General features: G+C 41.6%; 29 non-coding genes across 29 annotated transcripts; 15 read left to right on the top strand and 14 right to left on the bottom strand.

The window, feature by feature from the left end:
- Nucleotides 1–69: 69 nt before the first annotated feature.
- Nucleotides 70–142, bottom strand: TRNAM-CAU (transfer RNA methionine (anticodon CAU)). Its single transcript has one exon. It is a non-coding gene; the product is annotated as a tRNA-Met (tRNA).
- Nucleotides 143–254: 112 nt separating this feature from the next.
- TRNAE-UUC (transfer RNA glutamic acid (anticodon UUC)) lies at nucleotides 255–326 on the top strand. Its single transcript has one exon. It is a non-coding gene; the product is annotated as a tRNA-Glu (tRNA).
- Nucleotides 327–1,105: 779 nt separating this feature from the next.
- Nucleotides 1,106–1,178, bottom strand: TRNAM-CAU (transfer RNA methionine (anticodon CAU)). The gene has a single exon. It is a non-coding gene; the product is annotated as a tRNA-Met (tRNA).
- Nucleotides 1,179–1,300: 122 nt separating this feature from the next.
- Nucleotides 1,301–1,372, top strand: TRNAE-UUC (transfer RNA glutamic acid (anticodon UUC)). Its single transcript has one exon. It is a non-coding gene; the product is annotated as a tRNA-Glu (tRNA).
- A 780-nt stretch (nucleotides 1,373–2,152) lies between these two features.
- Nucleotides 2,153–2,225, bottom strand: TRNAM-CAU (transfer RNA methionine (anticodon CAU)). The gene has a single exon. It is a non-coding gene; the product is annotated as a tRNA-Met (tRNA).
- Nucleotides 2,226–2,341: 116 nt separating this feature from the next.
- Nucleotides 2,342–2,413, top strand: TRNAE-UUC (transfer RNA glutamic acid (anticodon UUC)). The gene has a single exon. It is a non-coding gene; the product is annotated as a tRNA-Glu (tRNA).
- A 921-nt stretch (nucleotides 2,414–3,334) lies between these two features.
- TRNAM-CAU (transfer RNA methionine (anticodon CAU)) lies at nucleotides 3,335–3,407 on the bottom strand. Its single transcript has one exon. It is a non-coding gene; the product is annotated as a tRNA-Met (tRNA).
- Nucleotides 3,408–3,521: 114 nt separating this feature from the next.
- On the top strand, nucleotides 3,522–3,593 carry TRNAE-UUC (transfer RNA glutamic acid (anticodon UUC)). The gene has a single exon. It is a non-coding gene; the product is annotated as a tRNA-Glu (tRNA).
- A 780-nt stretch (nucleotides 3,594–4,373) lies between these two features.
- On the bottom strand, nucleotides 4,374–4,446 carry TRNAM-CAU (transfer RNA methionine (anticodon CAU)). The gene has a single exon. It is a non-coding gene; the product is annotated as a tRNA-Met (tRNA).
- Nucleotides 4,447–4,560: 114 nt separating this feature from the next.
- TRNAE-UUC (transfer RNA glutamic acid (anticodon UUC)) lies at nucleotides 4,561–4,632 on the top strand. Its single transcript has one exon. It is a non-coding gene; the product is annotated as a tRNA-Glu (tRNA).
- Nucleotides 4,633–5,740: 1,108 nt separating this feature from the next.
- Nucleotides 5,741–5,812, top strand: TRNAE-UUC (transfer RNA glutamic acid (anticodon UUC)). The gene has a single exon. It is a non-coding gene; the product is annotated as a tRNA-Glu (tRNA).
- A 780-nt stretch (nucleotides 5,813–6,592) lies between these two features.
- On the bottom strand, nucleotides 6,593–6,665 carry TRNAM-CAU (transfer RNA methionine (anticodon CAU)). Its single transcript has one exon. It is a non-coding gene; the product is annotated as a tRNA-Met (tRNA).
- Nucleotides 6,666–6,778: 113 nt separating this feature from the next.
- Nucleotides 6,779–6,850, top strand: TRNAE-UUC (transfer RNA glutamic acid (anticodon UUC)). Its single transcript has one exon. It is a non-coding gene; the product is annotated as a tRNA-Glu (tRNA).
- A 922-nt stretch (nucleotides 6,851–7,772) lies between these two features.
- On the bottom strand, nucleotides 7,773–7,845 carry TRNAM-CAU (transfer RNA methionine (anticodon CAU)). The gene has a single exon. It is a non-coding gene; the product is annotated as a tRNA-Met (tRNA).
- A 115-nt stretch (nucleotides 7,846–7,960) lies between these two features.
- Nucleotides 7,961–8,032, top strand: TRNAE-UUC (transfer RNA glutamic acid (anticodon UUC)). The gene has a single exon. It is a non-coding gene; the product is annotated as a tRNA-Glu (tRNA).
- Nucleotides 8,033–8,953: 921 nt separating this feature from the next.
- TRNAM-CAU (transfer RNA methionine (anticodon CAU)) lies at nucleotides 8,954–9,026 on the bottom strand. The gene has a single exon. It is a non-coding gene; the product is annotated as a tRNA-Met (tRNA).
- Nucleotides 9,027–10,177: 1,151 nt separating this feature from the next.
- TRNAE-UUC (transfer RNA glutamic acid (anticodon UUC)) lies at nucleotides 10,178–10,249 on the top strand. Its single transcript has one exon. It is a non-coding gene; the product is annotated as a tRNA-Glu (tRNA).
- A 921-nt stretch (nucleotides 10,250–11,170) lies between these two features.
- Nucleotides 11,171–11,243, bottom strand: TRNAM-CAU (transfer RNA methionine (anticodon CAU)). The gene has a single exon. It is a non-coding gene; the product is annotated as a tRNA-Met (tRNA).
- A 114-nt stretch (nucleotides 11,244–11,357) lies between these two features.
- On the top strand, nucleotides 11,358–11,429 carry TRNAE-UUC (transfer RNA glutamic acid (anticodon UUC)). The gene has a single exon. It is a non-coding gene; the product is annotated as a tRNA-Glu (tRNA).
- Nucleotides 11,430–12,209: 780 nt separating this feature from the next.
- On the bottom strand, nucleotides 12,210–12,282 carry TRNAM-CAU (transfer RNA methionine (anticodon CAU)). The gene has a single exon. It is a non-coding gene; the product is annotated as a tRNA-Met (tRNA).
- A 115-nt stretch (nucleotides 12,283–12,397) lies between these two features.
- On the top strand, nucleotides 12,398–12,469 carry TRNAE-UUC (transfer RNA glutamic acid (anticodon UUC)). Its single transcript has one exon. It is a non-coding gene; the product is annotated as a tRNA-Glu (tRNA).
- A 662-nt stretch (nucleotides 12,470–13,131) lies between these two features.
- Nucleotides 13,132–13,204, bottom strand: TRNAM-CAU (transfer RNA methionine (anticodon CAU)). The gene has a single exon. It is a non-coding gene; the product is annotated as a tRNA-Met (tRNA).
- A 115-nt stretch (nucleotides 13,205–13,319) lies between these two features.
- On the top strand, nucleotides 13,320–13,391 carry TRNAE-UUC (transfer RNA glutamic acid (anticodon UUC)). Its single transcript has one exon. It is a non-coding gene; the product is annotated as a tRNA-Glu (tRNA).
- A 921-nt stretch (nucleotides 13,392–14,312) lies between these two features.
- TRNAM-CAU (transfer RNA methionine (anticodon CAU)) lies at nucleotides 14,313–14,385 on the bottom strand. Its single transcript has one exon. It is a non-coding gene; the product is annotated as a tRNA-Met (tRNA).
- Nucleotides 14,386–14,499: 114 nt separating this feature from the next.
- On the top strand, nucleotides 14,500–14,571 carry TRNAE-UUC (transfer RNA glutamic acid (anticodon UUC)). Its single transcript has one exon. It is a non-coding gene; the product is annotated as a tRNA-Glu (tRNA).
- Nucleotides 14,572–15,494: 923 nt separating this feature from the next.
- TRNAM-CAU (transfer RNA methionine (anticodon CAU)) lies at nucleotides 15,495–15,567 on the bottom strand. Its single transcript has one exon. It is a non-coding gene; the product is annotated as a tRNA-Met (tRNA).
- Nucleotides 15,568–15,679: 112 nt separating this feature from the next.
- Nucleotides 15,680–15,751, top strand: TRNAE-UUC (transfer RNA glutamic acid (anticodon UUC)). Its single transcript has one exon. It is a non-coding gene; the product is annotated as a tRNA-Glu (tRNA).
- Nucleotides 15,752–16,530: 779 nt separating this feature from the next.
- On the bottom strand, nucleotides 16,531–16,603 carry TRNAM-CAU (transfer RNA methionine (anticodon CAU)). The gene has a single exon. It is a non-coding gene; the product is annotated as a tRNA-Met (tRNA).
- A 113-nt stretch (nucleotides 16,604–16,716) lies between these two features.
- On the top strand, nucleotides 16,717–16,788 carry TRNAE-UUC (transfer RNA glutamic acid (anticodon UUC)). The gene has a single exon. It is a non-coding gene; the product is annotated as a tRNA-Glu (tRNA).
- The last annotated feature ends 541 nt before the right edge of the window (nucleotides 16,789–17,329 follow it).

Raw genomic sequence — 17,329 nt, 5'->3', positions numbered from 1 at the left:
TTCTAAGCTAAACTCATGCCCATCTCTTAAGGAAATCAACAAAACCTCATGGCTAAAGCCAAGAAAAATTGCCCCGTGTGAGGATTGAACTCACGACCTTCAGATTATGAGACTGACACGCTACCTACTGCGCTAACGAGGCAAGCGGCATGGTGGTATGATCCAGTGCCAAGCTGATAATTCAAAAGAATACAAATTTTAGATCACTTTTTTACTTTTTTTTTCCTCAAACAAAAAAAAATGGCAGAAGTAGGTCCAATATGGTCTAGCAGTTAGGATTCCTGGTTTTCACCCAGGCGGCCCGGGTTCGACTCCCGGTATTGGAATGTGTTTTTTTTATAAACTTGCAGGCAAGTTCAATGAGGGTGAGGTCATTGGAAAGTGAAGCGGATGGAGTTGTAGTTGGTCTTTGTGGGTGAAAAGAAAGAAATCGGAACACATCTGTTGTTAGCCATTTATTATATCCATTTTCTCAAGATCCCACTTGGCTTCAAAGCTAAACTCATCCCCATCTCCACTTTCTAACTCTATGATGCTAAGGAAGTCAACCAAACCTCATGGCAAAAGATGGAAAAATTGCCTGGTGTGAGGATTAAACTCACAGTTTTCAGATTATTAAATTCATAGGCCGACCAGATCACTGCAGAGTTAAGCAGCTGGAGTTGGAGTTGTACTTTGTGGATGGAAAAAGAAAATCATTACCCCACAGCTTTAAGCCATTCATTTGGTCCACTTGCCTTCTAAGCTAAACTCATGCCCATCTCTTAAGGAAATCAACAAAACCTCATGGCTAAAGACAAGAAAATTGCCCAGTTTTGTCTCTCATGGCTAAAGACAAGAAGTCAACCAAACCTCATGGCAAAAGATGGAAAAATTGCCCGGTGTGGGAATCAAACTCACAGTTTTCAGATTATTAAATTCATAGGCCGACCAGATCACTGCAGAGTTAAGCAGCTGGAGTTGGAGTTGTTCTTTGTGGATGAAAAAAGAAAATCATTACCCCACAGCTTTAAGCCATTCATTTGGTCCACTTGCCTTCTAAGCTAAACTCATGCCCATCTCTTAAGGAAATCAACAAAACCTCATGGCTAAAGCCAAGAAAAATTGCCCCGTGTGAGGATCGAACTCACGACCTTCAGATTATGAGACTGACGCGCTACCTACTACGCTAACGAGGCAAGTGGCAGGGTGGTATGATGGTATGATCCAGTGCCAAGCGGATAATTCAAAAGAATACAAATTTTAGATCACTTTTTTACTTTTTTTTTTCCTCCAACAAAAAAACTGTGGCAGAAGCAGGTCCCATATGGTCTAGCGGTTAGGATTCCTGGTTTTCACCCAGGCGGCCCGGGTTTGACTCCCGGTATGGGAATGTGTTTTTTTTATAAACTTGCAGGCAAGTTCAAAGGAGGGTGAGGTCATTTGAAAGTGAAGCGGACGGAGTTCTAGTTGGTCTTTGTGGGTGAAAAGAAAGAAATCGGAACACATCTGTTGTTAGCCATTTATTATATCCATTTTCTCAAGATCCCACTTGGCTTCAAAGCTAAACTCATCCCCATCTCCACTTTCTAACTCTATGATGCTAAGGAAGTCAACCAAACCTCATGGCAAAAGATGGAAAAATTGCCTGGTGTGAGGATTAAACTCACAGTTTTCAGATTATTAAATTCATAGGCCGACCAGATCACTGCAGAGTTAAGCAGCTGGAGTTGGAGTTGTACTTTGTGGATGGAAAAAGAAAATCATTACCCCACAGCTTTAAGCCATTCATTTGGTCCACTTGCCTTCTGAGCTAAACTCATGCCCATCTCTTAAGGAATTCAGCAAAACCTCATGGCTAAAGACAAGAAAATTGCCCAGTTGTGTCTCTCATGGCTAAAGACAAGAAGTCAACCAAACCTCATGGCAAAAGATGGAAAAATTGCCCAAAGTGAGGATCAAACTCACAGTTTTCAGATTATTAAATTCATAGGCCGACCAGATCACTGCAGAGTTAAGCAGCTGGAGTTGGAGTTGTTCTTTGTGGATGAAAAAAGAAAATCCTTACCCCACAGCTTCAAGCCATTCATTTGGTCCACTTGCCTTCTAAGCTAAACTCATGCCCATCTCTTAAGGAAATCAACAAAACCTCATGGCTAAAGCCAAGAAAAATTGCCCCGTGTGAGGATCGAACTCACGACCTTCAGATTATGAGACTGACGCGCTACCTACTGCGCTAACGAGGCAAGTGGCATGGTGGTATGATCCAGTGCCAAGCGGATAATTCAAAAGAATACAAATTTTAGATCACTTTTTTACTTTTTTTTTTTTCCTCATACAAAAAAACTGTGGCAGAAGCAGGTCCCATATGGTCTAGCGGTTAGGATTCCTGGTTTTCACCCAGGCGGCCCGGGTTCGACTCCAGGTATGGGAATGTGTTTTTTTTATAAACTTGCAGGCAAGTTCAAAGGAGGGTGAGGTCATTTGAAAGTGAAGCGGACGGAGTTCTAGTTGGTCTTTGTGGGTGAAAAGAAAGAAATCGGAACACATCTGTTGTTAGCCATTTATTATATCCATTTTCTCAAGATCCCACTTGGCTTCAAAGCTAAACTCATACCCATCTCCACTTTCTAACTCTATGATGCTAAGGAAGTCAACCAAACCTCGTGGCAAAAGATGGAAAAATTGCCTGGTGTGAGGATTAAACTCACAGTTTTCAGATTATTAAATTCATAGGCCGACCAGATCACTGCAGAGTTAAGCAGCTGGAGTTGGAGTTGTACTTTGTGGATGGAAAAAGAAAATCATTACCCCACAGCTTTAAGCCATTCATTTGGTCCACTTGCCTTCTAAGCTAAACTCATGCCCATCTCTTAAGGAATTCAGCAAAACCTCATGGCTAAAGACAAGAAAATTGCCCAGTTTTGTCTCTCATGGCTAAAGACAAGAAGTCAACCAAACCTCATGGCAAAAGATGGAAAAATTACCTTCTAAGCTAAACTCATGCCCATCTCTTAAGGAAATCAACAAAACCTCATGGCTAAAGACAAGAAAATTGCCCAGTTTTGTCTCTCATGGCTAAAGACAAGAAGTCAACCAAACCTCATGGCAAAAGATGGAAAAATTGCCCGGTGGGGGAATCAAACTCACAGTTTTCAGATTATTAAATTCATAGGCCGACCAGATCACTGCAGAGTTAAGCAGCTGGAGTTGGAGTTGTTCTTTGTGGATGAAAAAAGAAAATCATTACCCCACAGCTTTAAGCCATTCATTTGGTCCACTTGCCTTCTAAGCTAAACTCATGCCCATCTCTTAAGGAAATCAACAAAACCTCATGGCTAAAGCCAAGAAAAATTGCCCCGTGTGAGGATTGAACTCACGACCTTCAGATTATGAGACTGACGCGCTACCTACTACGCTAACGAGGCAAGTGGCATGGTGGTATGATCCAGTGCCAAGCGGATAATTCAAAAGAATACAAATTTTAGATCACTTTTTTACTTTTTTTTTTCCTCCAACAAAAAAACTGTGGCAGAAGCAGGTCCCATATGGTCTAGCGGTTAAGATTCCTGGTTTTCACCCAGGCGGCCCGGGTTCGACTCCTGGTATGGGAATGTGTTTTTTTTATAAACTTGCAGGCAAGTTCAAAGGAGGGTGAGGTCATTTGAAAGTGAAGCGGACGGAGTTCTAGTTGGTCTTTGTGGGTGAAAAGAAAGAAATCGGAACACATCTGTTGTTAGCCATTTATTATATCCATTTTCTCAAGATCCCACTTGGCTTCAAAGCTAAACTCATCCCCATCTCCACTTTCTAACTCTATGATGCTAAGGAAGTCAACCAAACCTCATGGCAAAAGATGGAAAAATTGCCTGGTGTGAGGATTAAACTCACAGTTTTCAGATTATTAAATTCATAGGCCGACCAGATCACTGCAGAGTTAAGCAGCTGAAGTTGGAGTTGTACTTTGTGGATGGAAAAAGAAAATCATTACCCCACAGCTTTAAGCCATTCATTTGGTCCACTTGCCTTCTAAGCTAAACTCATGCCCATCTCTTAAGGAAATCAACAAAACCTCATGGCTAAAGCCAAGAAAATTGCCCAGTTTTGTCTCTCATGGCTAAAGACAAGAAGTCAACCAAACCTCATGGCAAAAGATGGAAAAATTGCCCGGTGTGGGAATCAAACTCACAGTTTTCAGATTATTAAATTCATAGGCCGACCAGATCACTGCAGAGTTAAGCAGCTGGAGTTGGAGTTGTTCTTTGTGGATGAAAAAAGAAAATCCTTACCCCACAGCTTTAAGCCATTCATTTGGTCCACTTGCCTTCTAAGCTAAACTCATGCCCATCTCTTAAGGAAATCAACAAAACCTCATGGCTAAAGCCAAGAAAACTTGCCCCGTGTGAGGATCGAACTCACGACCTTCAGATTATGAGACTGACGCGCTACCCACTGCGCTAACGAAGCAAGTGGCATGGTAGTATGATCCAGTGCCAAGCGGATAATTCAAAAGAATACAAATTTTAGATCACTTTTTTACTTTTTTTTTTCCTCATACAAAAAAACTGTGGCAGAAGCAGGTCCCATATGGTCTAGCGGTTAGGATTCCTGGTTTTCACCCAGGCGGCCCGGGTTCGACTCCCGGTATGGGAATGTGTACTTTTTTTATAAACTTGCAGGCAAGTTCAAAGGAGGGTGAGGTCATTTGAAAGTGAAGCGGACGGAGTTCTAGTTGGTCTTTGTGGGTGAAAAGAAAGAAATCGGAACACATCTGTTGTTAGCCATTTATTATATCCATTTTCTCAAGATCCCACTTGGCTTCAAAGCTAAACTCATACCCATCTCCACTTTCTAACTCTATGATGCTAAGGAAGTCAACAAAACCTCGTGGCAAAAGATGGAAAAATTGCCTGGTGTGAGGATTAAACTCACAGTTTTCAGATTATTAAATTCATAGGCCAACCAGATCACTGCAGAGTTAAGCAGCTGGAGTTAGAGTTGTACTTTGTGGATGGAAAAAGAAAATCATTACCCCACAGCTTTAAGCCATTCATTTGGTCCACTTGCCTTCTAAGCTAAACTCATGCCCATCTCTTAAGGAATTCAGCAAAACCTCATGGCTAAAGACAAGAAAATTGCCCAGTTTTGTCTCTCATGGCTAAAGACAAGAAGTCAACCAAACCTCATGGCAAAAGATGGAAAAATTACCTTCTAAGCTAAACTCATGCCCATCTCTTAAGGAAATCAACAAAACCTCATGGCTAAAGACAAGAAAATTGCCCAGTTTTGTCTCTCATGGTTAAAGACAAGAAGTCAACCAAACCTCATGGCAAAAGATGGAAAAATTGCCCAAAGTGAGGATCAAACTCACAGTTTTCAGATTATTAAATTCATAGGCCGACCAGATCACTGCAGAGTTAAGCAGCTGGAGTTGGAGTTGTTCTTTGTGGATGAAAAAAGAAAATCCTTACCCCACAGCTTTAAGCCATTCATTTGGTCCACTTGCCTTCTAAGCTAAACTCATGCCCATCTCTTAAGGAAATCAACAAAACCTCATGGATAAAGCCAAGAAAAATTGCCCCGTGTGAGGATCGAACTCTCGACCTTCTGATTATGAGACTGACGCACTACCTACTGCGCTAACGAGGCAAGTGACATGGTGCTGTGATCCAGTGCCAAGCGGATAATTCAAAAGAATACAAATTTTAGATCACTTTTTTACTTTTTTTTCCTCATACAAAAAAACTGTGGCAGAAGCAGGTTCCATATGGTCTAGCGGTTAGGATTCCTGGTTTTCACCCAGGCGGCCCGGGTTTGACTCCCGGTATGGGAAAGTGTTTTTTTTATAAACTTGCAGGCAAGTTCAAAGGAGGGTGAGGTCATTTGAAAGTGAAGCGGACGGAGTTCTAGTTGGTCTTTGTGGGTGAAAAGAAAGAAATCGGAACACATCTGTTGTTAGCCATTTATTATATCCATTTTCTCAAGATCCCACTTGGCTTCAAAGCTAAACTCATCCCCTTCTCCACTTTCTAACTCTATGATGCTAAGGAAGTCAACCAAACCTCATGGCAAAAGATGGAAAAATTGCCTGGTGTGAGGATTAAACTCACAGTTTTCAGATTATTAAATTCATAGGCCGACCAGATCACTGCAGAGTTAAGCAGCTGGAGTTGGAGTTGTACTTTGTGGATGGAAAAAGAAAATCATTACCCCACAGCTTTAAGCCATTCATTTGGTCCACTTGCCTTCTAAGCTAAACTCATGCCCATCTCTTAAGGAATTCAGCAAAACCTCATGGCTAAAGACAAGAAAATTGCCCAGTTGTGTCTCTCATGGCTAAAGACAAGAAGTCAACCAAACCTCATGGCAAAAGATGGAAAAATTGCCCAAAGTGAGGATCAAACTCACAGTTTTCAGATTATTAAATTCATAGGCCGACCAGATCACTGCAGAGTTAAGCAGCTGGAGTTGGAGTTGTTCTTTGTGGATGAAAAAAGAAAATCCTTACCCCACAGCTTTAAGCCATTCATTTGGTCCACTTGCCTTCTAAGCTAAACTCATGCCCATCTCTTAAGGAAATCAACAAAACCTCATGGCTAAAGCCAAGAAAAATTGCCCCGTGTGAGGATCGAACTCATGACCTTCAGATTATGAGACTGACGCGCTACCTACTGCGCTAACGAGGCAAGTGGCATGGTGGTATGATCCAGTGCCAAGCGGATAATTCAAAAGAATACAAATTTTAGATCACTTTTTTACTTTTTTTTTCCTCATACAAAAAAACTGTGGCAGAAGCGGGTCCCATATGGTCTAGCGGTTAGGATTCCTGGTTTTCACCCAGGCGGCCCGGGTTCGACTCCCGGTATGGGAATGTGTTTTTTTTTATAAACTTGCAGGCAAGTTCAAAGGAGGGTGAGGTCATTTGAAAGTGAAGCGGACGGAGTTCTAGTTGGTCTTTGTGGGTGAAAAGAAAGAAATCGGAACACATCTGTTGTTAGCCATTTATTATATCCATTTTCTCAAGATCCCACTTGGCTTCAAAGCTAAACTCATCCCCATCTCCACTTTCTAACTCTATGATGCTAAGGAAGTCAACCAAACCTCGTGGCAAAAGATGGAAAAATTGCCTGGTGTGAGGATTAAACTCACAGTTTTCAGATTATTAAATTCATAGGCCGACCAGATCTTTGCAGAGTTAAGCAGCTGGAGTTGGAGTTGTACTTTGTGGATGGAAAAAGAAAATCATTACCCCACAGCTTTAAGCCATTCATTTGGTCCACTTGCCTTCTAAGCTAAACTCATGCCCATCTCTTAAGGAATTCAGCAAAACCTCATGGCTAAAGACAAGAAAATTGCCCAGTTTTGTCTCTCATGGCTAAAGACAAGAAGTCAACCAAACCTCATGGCAAAAGATGGAAAAATTACCTTCTAAGCTAAACTCATGCCCATCTCTTAAGGAAATCAACAAAACCTCATGGCTAAAGACAAGAAAATTGCCCAGTTTTGTCTCTCATGGCTAAAGACAAGAAGTCAACCAAACCTCATGGCAAAAGATGGAAAAATTGCCCGGTGTGGGAATCAAACTCACAGTTTTCAGATTATTAAATTCATAGGCCGACCAGATCACTGCAGAGTTAAGCAGCTGGAGTTGGAGTTGTTCTTTGTGGATGAAAAAAGAAAATCATTACCCCACAGCTTTAAGCCATTCATTTGGTCCACTTGCCTTCTAAGCTAAACTCATGCCCATCTCTTAAGGAAATCAACAAAACCTCATGGCTAAAGCCAAGAAAAATTGCCCCGTGTGAGGATTGAACTCACGACCTTCAGATTATGAGACTGACGCGCTACCTACTACGCTAACGAGGCAAGTGGCATGGTGGTATGATCCAGTGCCAAGCGGATAATTCAAAAGAATACAAATTTTAGATCACTTTTTTACTTTTTTTTTTTCCTCCAACAAAAAAACTGTGGCAGAAGCAGGTCCCATATGGTCTAGCGGTTAGGATTCCTGGTTTTCACCCAGGCGGCCCGGGTTCGACTCCCGGTATGGGAATGTGTTTTTTTTATAAACTTGCAGGCAAGTTCAAAGGAGGGTGAGGTCATTTGAAAGTGAAGCGGACGGAGTTTTAGTTGGTCTTTGTGGGTGAAATGAAAGAAATCGGAACACATCTGTTGTTAGCCATTTATTATATCCATTTTCTCAAGATCCCACTTGGCTTCAAAGCTAAACTCATCCCCATCTCCACTTTCTAACTCTATGATGCTAAGGAAGTCAACCAAACCTCATGGCAAAAAATGGAAAAATTGCCTGGTGTGAGGATTAAACTCACAGTTTTCAGATTATTAAATTCATAGGCCGACCAGATCACTGCAGAGTTAAGCAGCTGAAGTTGGAGTTGTACTTTGTGGATGGAAAAAGAAAATCATTACCCCACAGCTTTAAGCCATTCATTTGGTCCACTTGCCTTCTAAGCTAAACTCATGCCCATCTCTTAAGGAATTCAGCAAAACCTCATGGCTAAAGACAAGAAAATTGCCCAGTTTTGTCTCTCATGGCTAAAGACAAGAAGTCAACCAAACCTCATGGCAAAAGATGGAAAAATTACCTTCTAAGCTAAACTCATGCCCATCTCTTAAGGAAATCAACAAAACCTCATGGCTAAAGACAAGAAAATTGCCCAGTTTTGTCTCTCATGGCTAAAGACAAGAAGTCAACCAAACCTCATGGCAAAAGATGGAAAAATTGCCCGGTGTGAGAATCAAACTCACAGTTTTCAGATTATTAAATTCATCGGCCGACCAGATCACTGCAGAGTTAAGCAGCTGGAGTTGGAATTGTTCTTTGTGGATGTAAAAAGAAAATCCTTACCCCACAGCTTTAAGCCATTCATTTGGTCCACTTGCCTTCTAAGCTAAACTCATGCCCATCTCTTAAGGAAATCAACAAAACCTCATGGCTAAAGCCAAGAAAAATTGCCCCGTGTGAGGATTGAACTCACGACCTTCAGATTATGAGACTGACGCGCTACCTACTGCGCTAACGAGGCAAGTGGCATGGTGGTATGATCCAGTGCCAAGCTGATAATTCAAAAGAATACAAATTTTAGATCACTTTTTTACTTTTTTTTTCCTCAAACAAAAAAACAGTGGCAGAAGTAGGTCCCATATGGTCTAGCAGTTAGAATTCCTGGTTTTCACCCAGGCGGCCCGGGTTCGACTCCCGGTATTGGAATGTGTTTTTTTTATAAACTTGCAGGCAAGTTCAAAGGAGGGTGAGGTCATTGGAAAGTGAAGCGGATGGAGTTGTAGTTGGTCTTTGTGGGTGAAAAGAAAGAAATCGGAACACATCTGTTGTTAGCCATTTATTATATCCATTTTCTCAAGATCCCACTTGGCTTCAAAGCTAAACTCATCCCCATCTCCACTTTCTAACTCTATGATGCTAAGGAAGTCAACCAAACCTCATGGCAAAAGATGGAAAAATTGCCTGGTGTGAGGATTAAACTCACAGTTTTCAGATTATTAAATTCATAGGCCGACCAGATCACTGCAGAGTTAAGCAGCTGGAGTTGGAGTTGTACTTTGTGGATGGAAAAAGAAAATCATTACCCCACAGCTTTAAGCCATTCATTTGGTCCACTTGCCTTCTAAGCTAAACTCATGCCCATCTCTTAAGGAATTCAGCAAAACCTCATGGCTAAAGACAAGAAAATTGCCCAGTTGTGTCTCTCATGGCTAAAGACAAGAAGTCAACCAAACCTCATGGCAAAAGATGGAAAAATTGCCCAAAGTGAGGATCAAACTCACAGTTTTCAGATTATTAAATTCATAGGCCGACCAGATCACTGCAGAGTTAAGCAGCTAGAGTTGGAGTTGTTCTTTGTGGATGAAAAAAGAAAATCCTTACCCGACAGCTTTAAGCCATTCATTTGGTCCACTTGCCTTCTAAGCTAAACTCATGCCCATCTCTTAAGGAAATCAACAAAACCTCATGGCTAAAGCCAAGAAAAATTGCCCTGTGTGAGGATCGAACTCACGACCTTCAGATAATGAGACTGATGCGCTACCTACTGCGCTAACGAGGCACGTGGCATGGTGGTATGATCCAGTGCCAAGCGGATAATTCAAAAGAATACAAATTTTAGATCACTTTTTTACTTTTTTTTTCCTCATACAAAAAAACTGTGGCAGAAGCAGGTCCCATATGGTCTAGCGGTTAGGATTCCTGGTTTTCACCCAGGCGGCCCGGGTTCGACTCCCGGTATGGGAATGTGTTTTTTTTATAAACTTGCAGGCAAGTTCAAAGGAGGGTGAGGTCATTTGAAAGTGAAGCGGACGGAGTTCTAGTTGGTCTTTGTGGGTGAAAAGAAAGAAATCGGAACACATCTGTTGTTAGCCATTTATTATATCCATTTTCTCAAGATCCCACTTGGCTTCAAAGCTAAACTCATCCCCATCTCCACTTTCTAACTCTATGATGCTAAGGAAGTCAACCAAACCTCGTGGCAAAAGATGGAAAAATTGCCTGGTGTGAGGATTAAACTCACAGTTTTCAGATTATTAAATTCATAGGCCGACCAGATCACTGCAGAGTTAAGCAGCTGGAGTTGGAGTTGTACTTTGTGGATGGAAAAAGAAAATCATTACCCCACAGCTTTAAGCCATTCATTTGGTCCACTTGCCTTCTAAGCTAAATTCATGCCCATCTCTTAAGGAATTCAGCAAAACCTCATGGCTAAAGACAAGAAAATTGCCCAGTTTTGTCTCTCATGGCTAAAGACAAGAAGTCAACCAAACCTCATGGCAAAAGATGGAAAAATTACCTTCTAAGCTAAACTCATGCCCATCTCTTAAGGAAATCAACAAAACCTCATGGCTAAAGACAAGAAAATTGCCCAGTTTTGTCTCTCATGGCTAAAGACAAGAAGTCAACCAAACCTCATGGCAAAAGATGGAAAAATTGACCGGTGTGGGAATCAAACTCACAGTTTTCAGATTATTAAATTCATAGGCCGACCAGATCACTGCAGAGTTAAGCAGCTGGAGTTGGAGTTGTTCTTTGTGGATGAAAAAAGAAAATCATTACCCCACAGCTTTAAGCCATTCATTTGGTCCACTTGCCTTCTAAGCTAAACTCATGCCCATCTCTTAAGGAAATCAACAAAACCTCATGGCTAAAGCCAAGAAAAATTGCCCCGTGTGAGGATCGAACTCACGACCTTCAGATTATGAGACTGACGCGCTACCTACTACGCTAACGAGGCAAGTGGCAGGGTGGTATGATCCAGTGCCAAGCGAATAATTCAAAAGAATACAAATTTTAGATCACTTTTTTACTTTTTTTTTTCCTCCAACAAAAAAACCGTGGCAGAAGCAGGTCCCATATGGTCTAGCGGTTAGGATTCCTGGTTTTCACCCAGGCGCCCCGGGTTTGACTCCCGGTATGGGAATGTGTTTTTTTTATAAACTTGCAGGCAAGTTCAAAGGAGGGTGAGGTCATTTGAAAGTGAAGCGGACGGAGTTCTAGTTGGTCTTTGTGGGTGAAAAGAAAGAAATCGGAACACATCTGTTGTTAGCCATTTATTATATCCATTTTCTCAAGATCCCACTTGGCTTCAAAGCTAAACTCATCCCCATCTCCACTTTCTAACTCTATGATGCTAAGGAAGTCAACCAAACCTCATGGCAAAAGATGGAAAAATTGCCTGGTGTGAGGATTAAACTCACAGTTTTCAGATTATTAAATTCATAGGCCGACCAGATCACTGCAGAGTTAAGCAGCTGGAGTTGGAGTTGTACTTTGTGGATGGAAAAAGAAAATCATTACCCCACAGCTTTAAGCCATTCATTTGGTCCACTTGCCTTCTAAGCTAAACTCATGCCCATCTCTTAAGGAATTCAGCAAAACCTCATGGCTAAAGACAAGAAAATTGCCCAGTTGTGTCTCTCATGGCTAAAGACAAGAAGTCAACCAAACCTCATGGCAAAAGATGGAAAAATTGCCCAAAGTGAGGATCAAACTCACAGTTTTCAGATTATTAAATTCATAGGCCGACCAGATCACTGCAGAGTTAAGCAGCTGGAGTTGGAGTTGTTCTTTGTGGATGAAAAAAGAAAATCCTTACCCCACAGCTTCAAGCCATTCATTTGGTCCACTTGCCTTCTAAGCTAAACTCATGCCCATCTCTTAAGGAAATCAACAAAACCTCATGGCTAAAGCCAAGAAAAATTGCCCCGTGTGAGGATCGAACTCACGACCTTCAGATTATGAGACTGACGCGCTACCTACTGCGCTAACGAGGCAGGTGGCATGGTGGTATGATCCAGTGCCAAGCGGATAATTCAAAAGAATACAAATTTTAGATCACTTTTTTACTTTTTTTTTTTCCTCATACAAAAAAACTGTGGCAGAAGCAGGTCCCATATGGTCTAGCGGTTAGGATTCCTGGTTTTCACCCAGGCGGTCCGGGTTCGACTCCCGGTATGGGAATGTGAGGATTAAACTCGCAGTTTTCAGATTATTAAATTCATAGGCCGACCAGATCACTGCAGAGTTAAGCAGCTGGAGTTGGAGTTGTACTTTGTGGATGGAAAAAGAAAATCATTACCCCACAGCTTTAAGCCATTCATTTGGTCCACTTGCCTTCTAAGCTAAACTCATGCCCATCTCTTAAGGAATTCAGCAAAACCTCATGGCTAAAGACAAGAAAATTGCCCAGTTTTGTCTCTCATGGCTAAAGACAAGAAGTCAACCAAACCTCATGGCAAAAGATGGAAAAATTACCTTCTAAGCTAAACTCATGCCCATCTCTTAAGGAAATCAACAAAACCTCATGGCTAAAGACAAGAAAATTGCCCAGTTTTGTCTCTCATGGCTAAAGACAAGAAGTCAACCAAACCTCATGGCAAAAGATGGAAAAATTGCCCGGTGTGGGAATCAAACTCACAGTTTTCAGATTATTAAATTCATAGGCCGACCAGATCACTGCAGAGTTAAGCAGCTGGAGTTGGAGTTGTTCTTTGTGGATGAAAAAAGAAAATCATTACCCCACAGCTTTAAGCCATTCATTTGGTCCACTTGCCTTCTAAGCTAAACTCATGCCCATCTCTTAAGGAAATCAACAAAACCTCATGGCTAAAGCCAAGAAAAATTGCCCCGTGTGAGGATTGAACTCACGACCTTCAGATTATGAGACTGACGCGCTACCTACTACGCTAACGAGGCAAGTGGCATGGTGGTATGATCCAGTGCCAAGCGGATAATTCAAAAGAATACAAATTTTAGATCACTTTTTTACTTTTTTTTTTTCCTCCAACAAAAAAACTGTGGCAGAAGCAGGTCCCATATGGTCTAGCGGTTAGGATTCCTGGTTTTCACCCAGGCGGCCCGGGTTTGACTCCCGGTATGGGAATGTGTTTTTTTTATAAACTTGCAGGTAAGTTCAAAGGAGGGTGAGGTCATTTGAAAGTGAAGCGGACGGAGTTCTAGTTGGTCTTTGTGGGTGAAAAGAAAGAAATCGGAACACATCTGTTGTTAGCCATTTATTATATCCATTTTCTCAAGATCCCACTTGGCTTCAAAGCTAAACTCATCCCCATCTCCACTTTCTAACTCTATGATGCTAAGGAAGTCAACCAAACCTCATGGCAAAAGATGGAAAAATTGCCTGGTGTGAGGATTAAACTCACAGTTTTCAGATTATTAAATTCATAGGCCGACCAGATCACTGCAGAGTTAAGCAGCTGAAGTTGGAGTTGTACTTTGTGGATGGAAAAAGAAAATCATTACCCCACAGCTTTAAGCCATTCATTTGGTCCACTTGCCTTCTAAGCTAAACTCATGCCCATCTCTTAAGGAATTCAGCAAAACCTCATGGCTAAAGACAAGAAAATTGCCCAGTTTTGTCTCTCATGGCTAAAGACAAGAAGTCAACCAAACCTCATGGCAAAAGATGGAAAAATTACCTTCTAAGCTAAACTCATGCCCATCTCTTAAGGAAATCAACAAAACCTCATGGCTAAAGACAAGAAAATTGCCCAGTTTTGTCTCTCATGGCTAAAGACAAGAAGTCAACCAAACCTCATGGCAAAAGATGGAAAAATTGCCCGGTGTGGGAATCAAACTCACAGTTTTCAGATTATTAAATTCATAGGCCGACCAGATCACTGCAGAGTTAAGCAGCTGGAGTTGGAGTTGTTCTTTGTGGATGAAAAAAGAAAATCCTTACCCCACAGCTTTAAGCCATTCATTTGGTCCACTTGCCTTCTAAGCTAAACTCATGCCCATCTCTTAAGGAAATCAACAAAACCTCATGGCTAAAGCCAAGAAAAATTGCCCCGTGTGAGGATCGAACTCACGACCTTCAGATTATGAGACTGACGCGCTACCTACTGCGCTAACGAAGCAAGTGGCATGGTGGTATGATCCAGTGCCAAGCGGATAATTCAAAAGAATACAAATTTTAGATCACTTTTTTACTTTTTTTTTTCCTCATACAAAAAAACTGTGGCAGAAGCAGGTCCCATATGGTCTAGCGGTTAGGATTCCTGGTTTTCACCCAGGCGGCCCGGGTTCGACTCCCGGTATGGGAATGTGTGTTTTTTTTATAAACTTGCAGGCAAGTTCAAAGGAGGGTGAGGTCATTTGAAAGCGAAGCGGACGGAGTTCTAGTTGGTCTTTGTGGGTGAAAAGAAAGAAATCAGAACACATCTGTTGTTAGCCATTTATTATATCCATTTTCTCAAGATCCCACTTGGCTTCAAAGCTAAACTCATACCCATCTCCATTTTCTAACTCTATGATGCTAAGGAAGTCAACCAAACCTCGTGGCAAAAGATGGAAAAATTGCCTGGTGTGAGGATTAAACTCACAGTTTTCAGATTATTAAATTCATAGGCCAACCAGATCACTGCAGAGTTAAGCAGCTGGAGTTAGAGTTGTACTTTGTGGATGGAAAAAGAAAATCATTACCCCACAGCTTTAAGCCATTCATTTGGTCCACTTGCCTTCTAAGCTAAACTCATGCCCATCTCTTAAGGAATTCAGCAAAACCTCATGGCTAAAGACAAGAAAATTGCCCAGTTTTGTCTCTCATGGCTAAAGACAAGAAGTCAACCAAACCTCATGGCAAAAGATGGAAAAATTACCTTCTAAGCTAAACTCATGCCCATCTCTTAAGGAAATCAACAAAACCTCATGGCTAAAGACAAGAAAATTGCCCAGTTTTGTCTCTCATGGTTAAAGACAAGAAGTCAACCAAACCTCATGGCAAAAGATGGAAAAATTGCCCAAAGTGAGGATCAAACTCACAGTTTTCAGATTATTAAATTCATAGGCCGACCAGATCACTGCAGAGTTAAGCAGCTGGAGTTGGAGTTGTTCTTTGTGGATGAAAAAAGAAAATCCTTACCCCACAGCTTTAAGCCATTCATTTGGTCCACTTGCCTTCTAAGCTAAACTCATGCCCATCTCTAAAGGAAATCAACAAAACCTCATGGATAAAGCCAAGAAAAATTGCCCCGTGTGAGGATCGAACTCACGACCTTCTGATTATGAGACTGACGCGCTACCTACTGCGCTAACGAGGCAAGTGGCATGGTGCTGTGATCCAGTGCCAAGCGGATAATTCAAAAGAATACAAATTTTAGATCACTTTTTTACTTTTTTTTCCTCATACAAAAAAACTGTGGCAGAAGCAGGTTCCATATGGTCTAGCGGTTAGGATTCCTGGTTTTCACCCAGGCGGCCCGGGTTTGACTCCCGGTATGGGAATGTGTTTTTTTATAAACTTGCAGGCAAGTTCAAAGGAGGGTGAGGTCATTTGAAAGTGAAGCGGACGGAGTTCTAGTTGGTCTTTGTGGGTGAAAAGAAAGAAATCGGAACACATCTGTTGTTAGCCATTTATTATATCCATTTTCTCAAGATCCCACTTGGCTTCAAAGCTAAACTCATCCCCATCTCCACTTTCTAACTCTATGATGCTAAGGAAGTCAACCAAACCTCATGGCAAAAGATGGAAAAATTGCCTGGTGTGAGGATTAAACTCACAGTTTTCAGATTATTAAATTCATAGGCCGACCAGATCACTGCAGAGTTAAGCAGCTGGAGTTGGAGTTGTACTTTGTGGATGGAAAAAGAAAATCATTACCCCACAGCTTTAAGCCATTCATTTGGTCCACTTGCCTTCTAAGCTAAACTCATGCCCATCTCTTAAGGAATTCAGCAAAACCTCATGGCTAAAGACAAGAAAATTGCCCAGTTGTGTCTCTCATGGCTAAAGACAAGAAGTCAACCAAACCTCATGGCAAAAGATGGAAAAATTGCCCAAAGTGAGGATCAAACTCACAGTTTTCAGATTATTAAATTCATAGGCCGACCAGATCACTGCAGAGTTAAGCAGCTGGAGTTGGAGTTGTTCTTTGTGGATGAAAAAAGAAAATCCTTACCCCACAGCTTTAAGCCATTCATTTGGTCCACTTGCCTTCTAAGCTAAACTCATGCCCATCTCTTAAGGAAATCAACAAAACCTCATGGCTAAAGCCAAGAAAAATTGCCCCGTGTGAGGATCGAACTCATGACCTTCAGATTATGAGACTGACGCGCTACCTACTGCGCTAACGAGGCAAGTTGCATGGTGGTATGATCCAGTGCCAAGCGGATAATTCAAAAGAATACAAATTTTAGATCACTTTTTTACTTTTTTTTTCCTCCAACAAAAAAACTGTGGCAGAAGCAGGTCCCATATGGTCTAGCGGTTAGGATTCCTGGTTTTCACCCAGGCGGCCCGGGTTCGACTCCCGGTATGGGAATGTGTTTTTTTTATAAACTTGCAGGCAAGTTCAAAGGAGGGTGAGGTCATTTGAAAGTGAAGCGGACGGAGTTCTAGTTGGTCTTTGTGGGTGAAAAGAAAGAAATCGGAACACATCTGTTGTTAGCCATTTATTATATCCATTTTCTCAAGATCCCACTTGGCTTCAAAGCTAAACTCATCCCCATCTCCACTTTCTAACTCTATGATGCTAAGGAAGTCAACCAAACCTCATGGCAAAAGATGGAAAAATTGCCTGGTGTGAGGATTAAACTCACAGTTTTCAGATTATTAAATTCATAGGCCGACCAGATCACTGCAGAGTTAAGCAGCTGAAGTTGGAGTTGTACTTTGTGGATGGAAAAAGAAAATCATTACCCCACAGCTTTAAGCCATTCATTTGGTCCACTTGCCTTCTAAGCTAAACTCATGCCCATCTCTTAAGGAATTCAGCAAAACCTCATGGCTAAAGACAAGAAAATTGCCCAGTTTTGTCTCTCATGGCTAAAGACAAGAAGTCAACCAAACCTCATGGCAAAAGA

The sequence above is a fragment of the Hyla sarda genome, chromosome 4, assembly GCF_029499605.1.
Source record: "Hyla sarda isolate aHylSar1 chromosome 4, aHylSar1.hap1, whole genome shotgun sequence".
NCBI classification, from domain to species: Eukaryota; Metazoa; Chordata; class Amphibia; order Anura; family Hylidae; genus Hyla; species Hyla sarda.
Note: the sequence above shows the minus strand (reverse complement) of the source record. Positions and strands in the feature narration are given on the sequence as shown.